Genomic DNA, 5,202 nt, shown 5'->3' on the forward strand with positions numbered 1-5,202 from the left:
GCTGACAGTGGATGCATTATAAAAGAGTATACCCTCCTCCCACATAACCGGGGTAGAATAGGGAGGGCACGTTTTAGCTCATTAATAGGCCAGCAATGACTTATTCAAACGTAGAATCTAATTGGATACACAAACAAAACTGTTAGCCATCCAAATTATTTGACAAATAATTACAGCTTTATCACAAACTAAAAATGTACTACTTGAAAAGAGTTGTGAAATAGCAACCACAGTGCAGAGAAAATGTGTTTGGCCCCCTGTGTGATATTCGCAACATTGCAAATGTTTCGCACTGTTTGTATATACACTGCTGAAAAAAACAAGGGAACACTTAAATCACACATAATAATATTTAATATGTGAAAAATCTGAATGTTTACTGTAGCCTACATTGTGTAATTCATAGTGTAGTCTGTACAGGGTCAAGTAATTTCAAATTAAATGCAATATTTCTCAGCGTTATAGGATTGAATGCTTTTTATCTTAATGTGTGCCCGACTCTACGTGCATCCCCTATTTGCCAGGATAGGCGTGCCAGGGCTTTTATGGTAAACCCAAACCATACATGCCTACATGTAACCTAAGATCGCAAGATGCAGGCCTTCTAATTGCCCCTAGAATTTCTGAACAAACAGCTGGAGGCAGGGCTTTCTGTCATAGAGTTCCATTACTGTGGAATGATCTGCCGATTAAGGTTAGCGATGCAGACTCTGCAAACCATTAAGTGTCAACTAAAAATCTCTTCAGCAAGGTCTATGATTAAGTGTAGTCTGGCCCAGGGGAGTGAAGGTGAACAGAAAGGCTTGGATACTATCCACCCTTGCTGTCTTGCGAGACGGGCTCTCGTCTCCACTGAGTTATCCTCTCTCCAATGCCATTCGGTGGGGTCTATCCAGCCTCCCCCGGATAGGGCCGCACTGGACACCCCTGTCTCAGTCACAATGTTTTAAGATGCTATATTATTGTGCCGGGTGTGTAGGTGTAGGTTCAGCTCTCCTTCTTCTTTGTAAATCCTTTGTAATTCTAAGGAATGCGCGCTTTACAATTTCCTTGTCTCCTGCTCCGTTTTAACTTAGGACCACACCTCAGGAGTACCAGGCTCAAAAGACTCATAGCTGTCCTGTCCAAAGTCCTCCTGGTTGTGTTGCAGATCAAAATGATACCTGAGGATTCCAGCTGCCACTCCGCTGACCATTCCCCCCGACCCTGTGTTGTCCCTGTCCTTGTCCATGTGGTCTTGCTTCTGACCTGGATTATGTTTTATAGACTCTGGACACACCCCACATGCTTTTTTAAATAATTTGAATTTGCACTCTTAAAATGTTCAGCCAGAAGTGGACTGACTACCCTTCAGGGCTTGGTTCCTCTGTAGGTTTCTTACTGATTAGCAAACTACTATATAGTGGGACATCATCCAGAATGACTGCTAATCACAGCTTCAATCGCTCCACAGCTTCAATCGCTCCCTTAGTCCCATTTGGGTTAAATAAATGAACGTAGTGATTTCTTGCCACTGTCAGGGTTTATGCTTGTTTAAATAGTAAGAGACCATCTGTTTATCTGTACACAGGAAGTCACGTTCATTTAAAGCGCAACAGTAAATAGCCAATGGGCTAATGTGTATTCAACTTGGGATGTCTATAAAGCTGAGGTACTGTCATGGTGCGGTGAGCAGCAGCGCCACCGTGCCATTGTTTCTCAAGTTCCCATATTCTCACGAACACATCCCGGACTGTCACATGTTTTCAATCCTTCACACCAGGTCCCAATTTGAATCGTTTGTATGTGTATATATGTTTCCCCTCTGCTCCCCACATGGTGGCTCATTGTTCTTGTTTGGATGTCGTGTGTGTTGCCGTTGTTTGTAAGTACGTGTTCCATTGTATATTGTTGTTTTTGCTGCTTTAGTCAGCCCTTTGCTTTTGTGTGTTTTGTGCTCGGTGTTTGTTTATTTCTTGTCTATTAAAGACTCAACACCGACTACACCTGTCTGCACTTGTTTCCTTGCTCTCGCAACACATCACTACACCACCTATTGTGACAGGTACAACCGGAAATCTCCACAAACATTATGAGCAATCGACTATCAAATGCTGCAATGAATAACTGAATTACTCTCTCCCTTGACCACCGGGTATGGATCCTTATTTCTACCACTATATGAAACGGCTGATTTCTAACACCACTGAGGTAGCAAAGCAACCCAAACCATAAAGCCACCTTCTCCATGCTGTATATAGATTTTATGTTTCCTATGTTTTCCAGTAATGGCAAATGTCCAGGTCTTGATGTAGCAAAGTATCCCCAGACCATGACACTGCCACTACCATGCTTGACCGTTGGTTAATGCGTAATCCAGTGTTTTATTTTTGCCAGACGTGATTCACCTGTACATAGAATTTTGTTCCACAACTATTGTGGATCATCAATCTGCATTTTGGCAAACTCAAGACGAGCAATCGTGTTCTTTTTGGTGACCAGTGGTTTGTCTTGCTACTCTGCCATGGATCCTATTTTATCCCTGTTTCTTTCTGACGGTGGAGTCATGAACAATTACCTGCAGATCGCTGCATGTTGTTCTAGGGTTTTTTGTGACATCCTGGATGATTTTATGTCCTGTTCTTAAAGAAATGTAAGAATCCCTACAGTTCCAAACATTTTAAATTAGGACAATGTGACTGTGAGTATGGTTTGATGGAGTCCTAGAGCCTTAGAAATGTCTTTCCAGGTCTTTTAAACACCTTACCCTAATAATCCCATTCTTTGGGATTCATTAATTACCTAGAACACGAAACAAATTAAATAGACACCTAACTTTGGTGCAATTTTGTCTCTCAGACCACCCAGTGACGGAGCTTCAATGGGTGTGATGGGTGCTTGGTATTTTAAAGATCGACGAATCTGTGACTGGGTGTAATGTCAGATCTTATCGCCAGTTAGCTCAAATCTGAGCTGTGAAGATAACTAGTTAACCTCCATCCATCATCTTCCGCTTATCCGGGGCCGGGTCGCGGGGGCAGCAGTCTAAGCAGAGATGCCCAGACTTCCCTCTCCCCAGACACTTCCTCCAGCTCTTCCAGGGGGACACCGAGGCATTCCCAGGCCAGCCGGGAGACAGAGTCCCTCCAGTGTGTCCTAGGTCTTCCCTGGGGTCTCCTCCCGGTGGGACGGGACCGGAACACCTTCCCAAGATGGCGTTCCAGAGGCATCCGAAACAGACGCCCAAGCCACCTCAGCTGACCCCTCTCGATGTGGAGGAGCAGCAGCTCTACTCTGAGCTCCACCCGGGTGACCGAGCTTCTCACCCTATATCTAAGGGATCGCCCAGCCACCATGCGGAGAAAGCTCATTTCGGCCGCCTGTATCCGGGATCTTGTCCTTTCGGTCATGACCCAAAGCTCATGACCATAGGTGAGAGTAGGAACGTAGATTGACCGGTAAATCGAGAGCTTCGCCTTGCGGCTCAGCTCTTTCTTCACCACGACAGACCGATACATTGACCGCATTACTGCAGAAACTGCACCGATCCGTCTGTCAATCTCCCTTTCCATCCTTCCCTCACTTGTGAACAAGACCCCTATATAGTTAAACTCCTCCACTTGAGGCAGGCACTCAGATTTGCCCACCAACCTGAAGTGGGCAAGCCACCCTTTTCCGACTGAGGACCATGGCCTCGGATTTGGAGGTACTGATTCTCATCCCCACCGCTTCACACTCGGCTGCAAACCGTCCAAGTGCATGCTGAAGGTCCTGGTTTGAAGGGGCCAACACGACAACATCATCCGCAAAGAGCAGAGACGAAATCGTGTGGTCCCCAAACCTGACACCCTCCGGTCCCTGGCTGGGCCTAGAAATTCTGTCCATAAAAATTAAGAACAGAACCGGTGACAAAGGGCAGCCCTGCCGGAGTCCAACATGCACTGGGAACAAGTCTGACTTACTGCAATGCGGACCAAGCTCCTGCTTCGGTCGTACAGGGACCTGACAGCCCTTAGCAAAGGACCCAGGAACCCATATTCCCAAAGCACTCTCCACAGGATGCCACGAGGGAGACAGTCGAATGCCTTCTCCAAATCCACAAAACACATGTGGATTGGTTGGGCAAACTCCCATGAACCCTCCAACACCCCGTAGAGGGTATAGAGCTGGTCCAGTGTTCCACGGTCCAGACGAAAACCACAGTGTTCCTCCTGAATCCGAGGTTCTACTATCGGCTGTATTCTCCTCTCCAGAACCCTGGCATAGACTTTCCCGGGAGGCTGAGAAGTGTGATCCCCCTATAGTTGGAACACACCCTCCGGTCCCCCTTCTTAAAAAGAGGGACCACCACCCCGGTCTGCCATCCCAGAGGCACTGTCCCCGACTGCCATGCGATGTTGCACAGGCGTGTCAACCAAGACAGCCCCACAACATCCAGAGACTTGAGGTACTCAGGGCGGATCTCATCCACCCCCGGTGCCTTGCCCACCTCTGTGACTTCAGCCCGGGTGATGGACGAGTCCACCTCTGAGCCCTCATCCTCTGCTTACTCAATGGGAGACGTGACGGCGGGATTGAGGAGATCTTCGAAGTACTCCTTCCACCGCCCGACGACATCCCCAGTTGAGGTCAACAGCTGCCCACCTCTACTGTAAACAGCGTTGGTAGGGCACTGTTTCCCTCTCCTGAGGCGCCGGATGGTTTGCCAGAATCTCTTCGAGGCCAGCCGATTGTCCTTCTCCATGGCCTCACCGAACTCCTCCCAGGCCCGAGTTTTTGCCTCCACAACCACCCGGGCTGCAGTCCACTTGGCCTGTCGGTACCCATCAGCTGCCTCAGGAGTCCACAAGCCAACCAGGCCTGATAGGACTCCTTCTTCAGCTTGACGGCATCCCTTACTTCCGGTGTCCACCACCGGGTTCGGGGATTGCCGCCTCGACAGGCACCAGAGACCTTACGGCCACAGCTCCGAGCGGCCGCTTCGACAACGGCGGTGGAGAACATGGTCCACTCGGACTCAATATCTCCAGCCTCATTTGGGATCCAGTCGAAGCTTTGCCGGAGGTGGGAGTTAAAGATCTCTCTGACAGGAGACTCGGCCAGACGTTCCCAGCAGACCCTTACAGTACGCTTGGGCCTGCCGAGTCTGTCCAGCTTCCTCCCCCGCCATCGGATCCAACTCACCACCAGGTGGTGATCAGTTGACAGCTCCGCCCCTCTCTT

The sequence above is a fragment of the Esox lucius genome, chromosome 13, assembly GCF_011004845.1.
Source record: "Esox lucius isolate fEsoLuc1 chromosome 13, fEsoLuc1.pri, whole genome shotgun sequence".
Taxonomy (NCBI): Eukaryota; Metazoa; Chordata; class Actinopteri; order Esociformes; family Esocidae; genus Esox; species Esox lucius.